At 41.6% G+C, this 12,107-nt stretch overlaps 2 protein-coding genes across 10 annotated transcripts in view; one reads left to right on the plus strand and one right to left on the minus strand.

Annotated features, from left to right (window-relative positions):
* Window positions 1-11,935, minus strand: part of LOC125762687 (uncharacterized) — a 116,855-nt gene extending 104,920 nt beyond the window's left edge. For 4 of the 6 annotated variants that reach the window (XR_007418242.1, XM_049425073.1, XM_049425070.1 and 1 more), the window contains exons 1-2: window positions 10,682-11,306; window positions 680-721 (exon numbers count right to left, since the gene is read on the minus strand). The gene's annotated coding sequence lies outside the window, so the exon portion shown is untranslated. The other 2 variants (XM_049425071.1, XM_049425072.1) reach the window with 2 other exon arrangements.
* Window positions 1-12,107, plus strand: part of LOC125762692 (uncharacterized) — a 185,863-nt gene that overhangs the window by 111,068 nt on the left and 62,688 nt on the right. The window lies entirely within an intron of this gene.

The following is a 12,107-nucleotide window of genomic DNA, read 5'->3' on the forward strand; positions in this document are numbered from 1 at the left end:
TTGCACCATCACGAGATCCGGAAGAAGCGGCAGAAAAGTGCCACCTCATTAGTTGAGCAAAATTGGAAGATGAAAAGGAGAGCAAAAAGGACGAGAACCAAACCGTTGTCTTCCTTTCCCGAAAAAAAGGTGGCATCACGGTAATTGGAATGGTAATAAAATATCCATCCGACTGGGAGCTGCGTCGGAGAGTGTGGTTCGGCTCTCGTCGACTGTCTCGTAACAAAACGTGGCATAAATTTGACTGGGTGAGTGGGACACTTTTGTTGTTGGTTTTTTTGCGACTCTTTCAGATAGCAGTGTCGCATGGTTAGTTATTCTTATTCCGTTACCGTAACTAGCTAGAGTTGTTTGTGGCGGTAACACACAAAAAAAAATTATGCCAAGGACACACCAGAAAGATGAGATTGTTTTCCATTCGCGGACGACTCACAGGCCCACCATGGCCTGACCCCGTACGGAATTGGGTAGGATGCAACTATTTATGGGCTGTATTTAATTTATTTAATTGGCAATCATAAAGTGTTAGGAATGCGGTAATTATATAACAGCAAACTATTTTTAACTCTCGTAAAATAGACTTTTGTGCTGGTGATGATGCTGCTTTCAATTTTACTCTAGCGTTTTGTCAAGACCAAATGTTTCAAACTTTGATAGAAAAATTAAATTTTGAAACTACCTAATGAAAACCGAATCGATGCTTAAATCCAGTACTCTGCACCTGCAACGAGAAAAAGGGATACAGTTAGAAACAGAAAAAGGACAAACGAATGAGTTAGACCCCATGCTTGACAGCAGCAAGAATGTTCAATTATTGTACTACGAAACGATGCTCTACCTTCGTTACATTCAAGCTATTCTTTTTGTGTGTGTCTGTGTGCACGTGTGTGGGGGATTTGTCTATTATTGTTCTCTTCCATGTAATGTTTGTCTAACTTCATTCTTATCATTCACCATCCATTCGGGAAGCATCTGCCAGCTACCGAACTTTGTACGGCTACCAGGAAAAAAGCCACAACCACCAAAACCTGCACGATGCACCACAATGAACTCGTGCACATAAAGTTCATGTGGCTTCCGGTTGGTGGTTCTCTCCTTTGTTGGAAAAGTGCACAGCAGTGTGGCAGATTGATTCCACTCACCATATTGTTCTGCTCCATCCTAGCCTAGGCTTGTGTCAAAATGATGAATCTATTTACTAACACAACGTGCTAGCTGCATGTATGTCAGTATGTTTTAGTGTGAGTTTTTTTTGTGCAAGCGTATGTTTATTTACTCGAGGGTGAAATTAAGTTTCACCCGTACAGGGTTTGAACGAACCGAGCAGCCATTTTTCATTTTTTACGGCGAACATTTAAGCTTCCGAATGGAAGTTTTAACAAAGCCATAAGTCCTCAAAAAGGGTGTGTTAAATACTTAATATCTGCTTGGAGAATAGAATTCTGTAAATTCTTCCCTCGGCGCTTCGACACATTTATTTATATTTTTATTAATTATCAGTCACTAAGGTCTGATCACCAAACGGTGTCAAAGCTATATTTCTAACACGTTGTACACTTTGAAAAATGATCCTAAAAATAGTTAAATTACAATCAGATCTCTTAAGCCCATTTAGCAGACCAGCGGAATTAGTTCGTGGAGTTTGTAATAATTAAACGTATTTTCATTATACACTGGAAATGATCTCGTTTGTTGCAATCAGAAGAATGATCTCAATAATGAGCCAACGTTTTTCCTTTTAGCTCATTAAATTGCCAGTAGTTGACTGCAACAAAAAACAAAAACTTGCTCAATAAATCAAACAAAGCTTCGGAAATACTTTGGAATTTGGAATTTAAAGGTAAATGTCTTGTCACCTTCCACCTGCGCATCTTTCAACTCCCAAGCATCCTTACCTACCTACAGCTCTCTTCATCGCCTTTGTGTCCGAGAAATCCATTTTCTCCGGATTATCTTCTCATCCACATGACATTAAGGGAGATCCCTGAACCGCAACTTACCTTCCACGTCCCAAAGTATGCCCGCGTTCCAAGTTCACAGATGGAAACAATTTCCCAACAATGTCCCACCTGAAGCACCAAGGTATCCATTAAAAATATCCCAAAAGCTTCACTGTGCCTGCCTACAACTGTCCCCCGAACAAGAGGATATCTATTACGCCCGCTGCAATTACCGTCGCGCACAACGACACAATCCCACCCCCGGTTTTTCCGTATTCTCTCCTCCAACCTCCGCTCCTGAGCGGTCCATAACATAAAGTCGCCTTAACATCCCTCCTCCAAAACGATTCAATTCCAAAATAATCCTCATGCTCACAAGCGTAACTCTCTTTTGCAATGGCTGGATTTTTTCAGCTCGCTTACACACTCGCCAGTTGTGCTCACTCACTCGTTGCTAAGGTCTCACGGCAACTAGATTGATATCGGTTGAGTGGGGTGTATCGATTGAACGAAATAGACAAACCCATATGCCTCGTCTGCCATAACACGCCGCGTGTACGTTAAGCCCTGTCACCGGTACAGTTTGACAACATTTTCACGATGCAACACACACAAACACAGAGTTGAGAAGATTGTGCATAGTAAGGGATAAAAAAATTTCATTTCATCATCCGCATCACATCAACCGTAAAAGGTGTGCGAATGCGCGATTCCGGCAGGGGCATTCAAACAGAACATAGAAAAGCAATGGGCGATTATGGGGAGATAGGGAGAAAAGAGGGGAGGAAGGTGGTAACCATGTACACCTGTTTTTCTTTGGGGTGTGGAATTTTCTGAATTTTCCCTCTCCGAAAACGATCGAATGTGGACGACAACCGTGTGCGAGCATCATCTCGGGTACCGCGTGGTGAAACCTGACCGGCCGCATTGAAACCTCACCGAGGGAAAATCTGCTCCATCCCCCCCCGCCATTACCTTCGCCCGGGTTTGGCTGGAACAGCAGTCGCTCTTAACGGTATCACCAGTAGAATGCGCGGGTCTATCAGTTGATGAGTGTATTATTTTTAACCAGCTTCACGCAATGGTTCAGCAAACGCCCCACGTCGCGGGGAAAGGGAGAAACTGGTCGGAAAAAGAAAGCGAAGAGCAAACGAAGAAAAGGTTTGCGTGTGTGTGTGGGAAAGTCATCCGTGCTGGTGTGGCTAGAGGTAAGAGGCCATGGAAAGCGTTTTATTTAGTGCTAAAAATAAAGTCTAATGGGGGTTTGATCTTTTTATAGGCCGTTTCTTCTAGTACCGTAGTGCGTCCGTGTACCGGTGTACTACCGTACCAGTCTTTACTTATCCATTTTCTTTCTTGCATTTTTGTGTTCGTACCCGTCCCACAAAGCGTTGCCTGCAAAACAGTCTCGAAATGGGATAACAATTGATCGATATCTCGAGCGCGCCAAATAATCAATCGGAGTGAATATTTTTGGATGATTTCTCTTCCTCTGTTCATAGCTATTCGGGCTTCAAGAGGGATTTCAGAAGAACTCGTATCCTTCATCAAGCGCCTGACAAATTTGGTTTGGCCCGAAAACCCGTCTATTCCGTGGAAACAACAGCACAAACACGTCTGATGCCTTGCAATTGACCTCACGTACACGATGTTATTAGTGAACTAGATCAATGCTTCCATCGAATGAAACGGTATCTGCGGTGTTCCACAATGCCCTGTCCCTGTGTATAGATCCCTTCAGCGATGCCAAGCACTTTCAAGCATCTTTTCTGAAAGTTCACCACTTGAATTTTGTTCTTGTTGTTTGGCTTGCAAAATCGAGGCCACAGAAGGTTAAATTACCGAGGGTTTGTCGTTATTTTTGCATTGCAACGCACAGAAAAAACAACTCTTTGTGCGATCCTTGGTGGATGCGATGAGAGATTGCGGTCAAGATGAACTATTGAGATTTGAGCAACAAAAAAGAGGGGAAGACGATGGGTGAAGATGTTCGGCTGATAACACGACGATGTTCGATGCCCGTAGTATAATAGATGGGACCCGCTTCAAACCGTTCCAGAACGCCAAGCATGGAAAGATGTCACTCATTTGCATCGGCACCCCGATGGTGGTTCTTACAATGCTTTTGCTCTTGCAAAGATAAGACATTGACTTTCATTGATTTATGCCACCCCAAGGTCTGGCGTTGAGTGTTACGGACGACGATCACGACCCCGTAGGGCGTTGAGATGAGTGGGTACGATAAATATGCTAATATTACTACTTTCCAACACTTACTTATCATCGAGCGCGTTGAGGTTTTTTTTTCATATGCATAACTAAAGGTAGCTGACTTGTCAAATGCTGGCGCTTTGTTGAGTTGCTTTAAATTTGTGATAAATCTTGAAATTGTATTTACCCGAACGTAATCGTCCGGAATATGAGCAGTTTTTATGCTTCATACTTTATTGCATGTTTTATTATGGAAAACGGCTGAATAAGTTCGGGTTAATAATTTGGAATAATTCTTATAAATCATATTTACATGTGCACCCTGTATCCCAGCTTTTTTTGGCAAATACTCTTAGAAGTCATAAGATACATTAGCTCTTGTAGAGATTTTCTTAAACAAGGAAAACATTATTTGTTTCGTTGTTTATTTCCGAAGGATTATATGTATTTTACATCATATGCGAAACATATCAGGGCAAATGAAACAAATAACAAGTATTAAGCAAAACTAAGATTCTGCATCATCACAGATATCATCTCACACGGCTATTGTTTTCCTCGTATGCCTTCAACGGTATTGGCGATGAAAGGATTATTTTGAAGAAGATGAAGCATCGTACCGAAGGTTACATCTCTCTTCGTTTGGTATAAAGATAAATTGCACCTTCACCATTACGCTCAAACAAGAATGACAGATGGTAAGTGGAGAGCGAGAGAGAAAAAAAAACAAGATCCAGTCCGTTCAATCGCGACAGGAAACCGACTTTTGATGAGGGATAACACTAAGCAAAAGGTCGCCCTGGTGTCATTTATCGTCTCGTTCCTTCACTCTATCTACTAACGGGGGATTTTTTTCGGAAATGAAGGAAAAATAATGCAAACCATTCGGATGCTGTCTCGTGGGAAACAAAAGACCTTCAACCAGCAAACTAATTTGCTATGGAATCTTTCACCTCGTTGCCGTCGCTCCGTCCGGTGAGATCCTTTCTATGTATCGCCCACTGGTAGACTAAGGTCTTTCACCGGTCTTGTCTAAGGGACAGCACAGATTATCATAATAATGATGGGTGCTTTTTTTTTCTTGCTCCGGGAATGGATTTGTAGCCATCGAGCAGAGCAAAAATCAAAAACGAACTTCCACACAACACATCCGACGAGCTAACGATGACACACCCTTGACAATGCTGATTTTGGAGCGACATCGGTGATGATGAACGACGGCCCGTGGTGTCCGAAGTGTGTCTCGATGGAAGTGAACTAACGAAGATGTTGTTGACAAACTCGTTCAGATTGTGCCGTGCCGCGGGCGACCGGCAGCCGGGCTGGCTTGTGCAGGGACTCGATAGATTTTCGTAATGATTTTCGGCCTTCCAAAAAGGGAAGTGCTTTGTATCGTAAGAAAGGACGATGTCTTACGAACTATTATCCACAAGAGCTCACTAAGAACCCTAAGCCCCCGGATGGAAATGTTTCTCTATTTGCCTCGGATCGGTTGGAGCGATGAAGAAAAAAAATAAACATAACATCAAACAGGATATCGAAACGACTAAAATCAGTTCCGATACAGTTTTGTTCAACCTTTGCGAACGTATCGTTCAGGAAACATGGCCCCAATCGATGGGTTGCTCTTGGAAATTGATATTTCCGTAGGATTTTGTAAGCTTTTGCGGCAGTTTTTGGAAGCATACAAAATCGTTCTCCAATCGTTGCGTGAAAGTGTGGTGAAGACGTTTCATGGTACAGTTGCCGCAGGACAGCGAATAAAACTGAAAACAGCTATCGTTACGGATCACTATCGAACTAGAATTATTACTCGTTCGTAATCCTACAATTAATTCCAGAACTCGCACATGTTTACTACCATAAGGCATTAAACGATCACATTGACCTGGTTTCAAACCGACCACATGTACGGCGCAATAATAATCGTAATCATGATCATCATCATCATCATCCTCGCCGTCAGCTTCCAGCACAGCGTCCGAGCTCGTGTTTCCTCATGGAACTGAATAAACTAATCGAATATGAACCCATCACTGTCTTTGGTAGTTTCGTATAAACCTTTGTAAATAAATTTACGATTGCAGCAACCTTTTATGCACCATCGATGCAGCTTACGATGCGCTCGGTATCATTGACCGAGTGCCAAAAGTAATAAAAACGATGGTAATCAAATCAAACACTCGTGATCGTAGATTATTTTCCGGGTAAACGTTCTACGCAGATTTGTGGTACGTGACAGTGAGAAAGATATGATTATGGTAAATATTTTCTAATTCAAAACATGCCTAAAAAGTAAACTCATATTTATCGCTCTCCTGTTTTCCTTTTTTTATATTAAATGCCTGCATTTTCAAATACGTTGGTGGAGTTTTTGAATATTTAATTGTTGGCAAATTTAAAGTATTTTAAATTAACTTTTGCGAATTGAAACTTCCGACCGAGTGATATTTTAAAATGCACTTCACGTTCTGTGTCTGCTTCAAAGCGCACTGACGAACAACAATCAATAAATCAATCAAAACCGCACCCCACACAGTCTGACCGGAGCTTTAAACAAATGGTTTGTGTCGAATGGACGTAAGCGCTAGACACCAGCACACCATGCGGTGTGTCCTGCCATCTTCCACGGAACAGCGCACGGTTTTGCCCTTTGCCACGCGTCCTGCAGATTGTCATAATCCATCATCGTAAAAATATTGTGTAATAAACATAACCTGCTGCCACTTAATGGCTTACCGTTTCTTCCCGTTTCTTCCCCTTTTTCTTGCTGTCTCGTGTCTCGCTTGGTCAAGCTCAAAAATACTCCGAAGTGTGCGCGAACGACCCAACGAAGCGGACGATCGTTTCCAGCTACCGCGGTTGTGTCCTGTTCAATTTGACGTTCGCAATCATCGATGGATAGATGCGCGCCTGCTTTCGTCCCCACCGACCACCTGTGTCGCTCAAACGTCGGTCACGACAGCTTTTTCTAAGCGTAGTAGTATTGGTTTTATTTTTGCTTACCATTTCTATCCACAGCAAATTGTGTTCGAGCTACAGCGCGTTTTTTATGGCAGTTCGCTACCTAAGCCCATCATCGAAACGACTTGTTTAACGAAGGGGAAAAAGCTGTTCGATCAACTGATAAGCGATAGTGCCGTTTGTTTGACAAGGAAAAACTACTGTCGTCGGTTTTTGCTCAAGATGGAGTCGAGTTGTTATTTTTTTTTAATATTCTTATAGTGACCTAACGAGCTACCTTGTTTCGGCTGGAGAATATTTTATCATAATTTTCTAATGTTTCTTTTGCACTTTTTCGTGGCGTTTCTTTTTCTCGGCTTTCTAATTACGTCACTACAAATGGGATGATCATGGGATAACATTTAGCTCGACGTAACAAAGACATGACATTACATAAGTTAAGAACAAAAGAAACAAACCAACCATAATTTATTGAATAGAAATATCGTAATGGAAAGTATTTAAATAAGAAAAAAAGAACCACGATTACAAAGGAAGTATAATTATTAAACCCATTTTTAACACGTTTTCGCAAGAATCACATAATGAAATAGTGTCGTACAGAATGATTGACAGAAAATGTTTGTAAGTTACAGTTTTTACTTTTTCTTACATATTGTTGAGCAAATATGTGAAAGACCAGGCGTCTCCATCGTAACGTGCATAAACTACCAGGCGTCTCCATCATCAGTTAAGTACAAGTATTAGTTTCGAAATTTCAAAAAACGTACAAAATTATTATTTATAGTTCTTTTTTCTTTTACTTAATATTATAAAAATCATAACAGCAGTATCATTATCTTTCCCAAAGGAGTAATAATAATTAGTTCAATGCATTTTCAAGCATGGCTTATACTTCAACCTGTGCACTTGAAATCATAGAAAAAATAGTACTAACTATCTAGCAAACTTGAATAAACTTGCACTAACTAAGGGTCACACCGTGAATGCACTCATAAAGTCTTTCATTCACTTAATCAATAACTTTGCGACATTGGGTAGCAAACCAGCTGCTGACGGTCACATGGAGCCATTTTCCCATATTGTTTCCCAGTCTGGGCCGGACAAAACTTGCTCCTACTAATAGAAGAAACTCTTTTGAAGCGAAATGTTGCAGTTGGTTCACTGTTGCCCACGCTCTGAGTGCAGCGCGCTTGCACCAACAAAAATTGCGAAACTGTTTGCTTCTTGAACACTGCTGCAATCGCTCTTATGTCATCTTCGTGCAAAAGTTTCCTGCCTTATTTCTTTTTTTTGGTTATGTTTTTTTGCAGACATTTCTGCTTTTTTACTTTGTGCTATGATCTCTCTCACGGTGGAACCAATAAACTTTAGATTAATACCATTAGCTAAGGTCAGTTCTAAGGACTTGGGATGGTGAAAGCGAAATGAAGAACAGTTTTTGCTGCTGGCAATGAAGAAAATATGATAAACTAAATAACGAGTGTAGTTCTGCAAGAAGTTGGATACTTTATGTAGCGTTCATTCAACATGATCCACTGTTGCAACAGATTCAAACGAAGTTTCAAGGTAATATTGAAAGTTTAGACTTAAATGGAGATTATATTACCGGATTATCTCCCTTGGTTAGTAGTAGATTTTATTTGTAACAAAATGAATTATTTTAAAAGATTTCAATTTGATGGAAGATTCCATTCAATTAAAAAATGTTTATCATAATAAAAAGTTATCTTCATAGTATTCAGCACTTAACTAATTCGATCAAATCTCAGATGAATTTCTTCACTAAATAGATTTGATGAACAATAGACTCCTTATCCCTATATCTATAATATGTTCATTGAAATTGTTCTTTTATGTTTCGGTACAATTTATCGTAGATCTTTCCATTAATGAACATTTGTTTTCAATCATGTCGCGCTTTATAGAATCATTTTTACGAGTCTGATTATTAAAAATACCGACTTACTGCTATTTCCTGCACATTTATTATATTGTTTTATTTAATATTGTACAAGATAACATCGGTTCAAAAAGTTTTTTTAACTGCAATTTCTGTTATGATTGTAATACAACAAACTATCCTCGAAGTATGTGTACATCGCATCAATATTCATACGAGGGCAAAGTAGAGATTTGCTCCGAAAAATATAAATCACCTTATTACTGGGCCAATGCACACAGGCATCATGACCATCCCGACCATCCAGCCAAATCACCACAACAAACATCAAGACAGATCGTTACGATACGTCCCGAGGCGTTGTCCACAGTTTGACCTTGTTTCGACATCTCGCCATTTGCCCTCGGGCAGCAGCAGCAGTACGACCGTCCCCATTCCCATTATCAGTGTCTTTATCGTCCGAAGCTGCCAAGTGCTTCATTTGCGCAGTACTGGCTTTTTGCAGAGCAAACCGACCCACGGGTGCATGCCCGAGAGGCATTGGTTGACCATCCCACAGCATTTTCCCGATGGCAACTGGAGCAACCCAACCACACCCCTTTCATGGATGATGGTAGATAATGACCGATGCGATTTAACCTCCGATAGCTGGCTACTTCCAGACTCACATTCGTTTGCTTCGGTCTGTTTTGTTGCGCTTTTGTTTCCTTTCAACTGATCAGCTGATCATTTTCGCGGAAAGTATCCACCGCACGATCTAATCCGATGGGTGGAAACGAGCGACGAGACGATTCCATTTTTAGAACATGTCCAAAATTTGACCGCAACAACGTCGAACGTTCGGGTGGAATGGACAAGACAGCGAAACCAACGAAGCGTTATTGAATCGCTATTCCTTTCGATTAACCACGCTGCTGCCCTCTCCGCTGCTGGACATAGTGCAGATCTTTGCCAAGTGCTGGGCGTGTTCGGATCCGTGAAGTTTTCGTATCAAAATCGCTTCCATTCCACTTACACCAAGCCCAAGACAAGACACTTAAGTAAGCAAGATAATGAAACTGCTCAGCGCGAAAGTTGTTGAGCATTGCCCGCACACGGTCATTCCTTTGCCGGTGCATGGTTGTGTCGGACCGCTAATTGTAACACGAAACTTAAGCAACCGTATCTCAAGCTCACTTGCTCACTGTCCCAACATCGAGCACTGAGGGATGATGAAGACGTTGAGCGTAAAGACGGTGCCTTTGATATTTTATCCCAACAAACATACCCTTGTAGATGGGAATGGGGATTTGTGGTTTGTTCGCTTTTCAGATGGAAAGGTAGTGTTAAATCGTGAGGTAGGCGAAACAAGTCCTTTTAAAGTTCGCCACCAAGTTATCTTAGGCAGGGATGCGATTAGTATCCCATTTCCGGTTCCACGAATGTTACACCATCTTTTGCAACCCTCTTTTTTTACGTCCACGAACCTAAACTGTGCGTTGTAGTGGAAAGTTCATATCGCACACAGTGACTTGTGTAAAAACCCCTTCTTTTTTTCTGTGTAATCCCAAAAGACCCAAAAACATATCTTCTGCGTCCGTCTGTGTGTGTGTGTGTGTGTATGGTTGAAGAATCTTTAACCCTGTGTACCGTGTAAACCTTATTAGTGTGCGAAGAAAATCACCTTTTCTTGTGTTGAGGAATCCTTTCTTAACGGTGTCGTTGAAGTTAACGGCGTTTACTGTTTCACGGTGTGTTCTTACACTGAACCATAATAGCCATTCATCTGACACGCACGCACAAAACCCACCATACAGCCGAACGATGCGGGTCTTGATTCGGGGGTGAGATGGGCGGAGCTGGGCCTGTATGGTGCCAACTTCGAGTTGGGGTTTTTTGGTCGATAATTGTTGAATATTTGATTAGATTATTTTATTCACCTTCACCACCACCGATCCTTTTCGCACGATACTTTACCACTTTACAGGGTGTGGCAGGGCGTTTACACACTCTCCTGCGTGCCTTTTTTGCATCCGATCGTTACACTAATTACACACTCCCGTGAACATCACAATCACTAATTTCTTCATCACTCAGCTGACAACACTCGCACTGACGAGAATTGAGTAATTTTCACTAGAGATCTATCGACACCGTGCAGGCATTTTGCGTCTGAAACAATTTTAAACAAACAACATTTTACTCACAATTTAAATTTTCGCAATTATTACAAGCACACATACAAACACACGCCGAACACGCCACTACCATTGCATTGAGCACGAATTCGCATTGAAAATAAAAAGCACGCCTACCCTCTTTTCACGCGTTATCGTTTTGCGCGCATCAGTTGATCTCGGTGCTGCAAGTTTTCTTTCACCCGCCTACCTCAACCTGCTCTCTCATCACTTACACCAACACACACACACACACGTGAGCATGAACATCTTCGCCATTTTTCCGGCTTTCCCATGTGCTTAATTTTGTTTTCATAATTAAAGGATGAAGAAAGGTTGCACTTGCAGTATACGGCAATGTCGGTACCGTTTTTATACACGTTTAGTATGCGTGTGTATGTATATTTGCGTAATTTTAATCAGCTGGTGGAAAACACTTCACTTCACATACACTCATACACAGCGTCAGGAATTTTCTACACAATTTCTTTTATTTTATTTTTTTTGTTGATAACTTTAAATTTGTTCAGTGACGATGAAATTAGTTGCTAAAATGTCACTATCGCATCTCACAAACGTGTGTGAAACGGTACACAACACGCATGCAGTAGTGTGAGTGTTTAGGTGTGCGTGTATTGTTTTTCTTCTTCTTTGGTGTGTAGATATTTTTTTATCTCGTCCTTTTTCACGACCGCTCTCGACCGCTCGACGACGAACCGAAACTGAACGTCACTGAAATCGAACTGATGATGGTGAGCTGCAACGATATGGTTCGCGTGCCACACCGTACGGCGCGCGCCAGTTCGTTTACGCGAGCGAAATTCGGGATGTTGTTCGTCGGTTTCTCCCGTACGGCGAAAGATCGAGCACGTCGCTCTAGTGAACGGATAGGAGCAAGCAGTGAACCGCAGGAGACCATCCCCATTGCACTAC

This window comes from Anopheles funestus, chromosome 2RL, assembly GCF_943734845.2.
Source record: "Anopheles funestus chromosome 2RL, idAnoFuneDA-416_04, whole genome shotgun sequence".
Lineage (NCBI taxonomy): Eukaryota > Metazoa > Arthropoda > Insecta > Diptera > Culicidae > Anopheles > Anopheles funestus.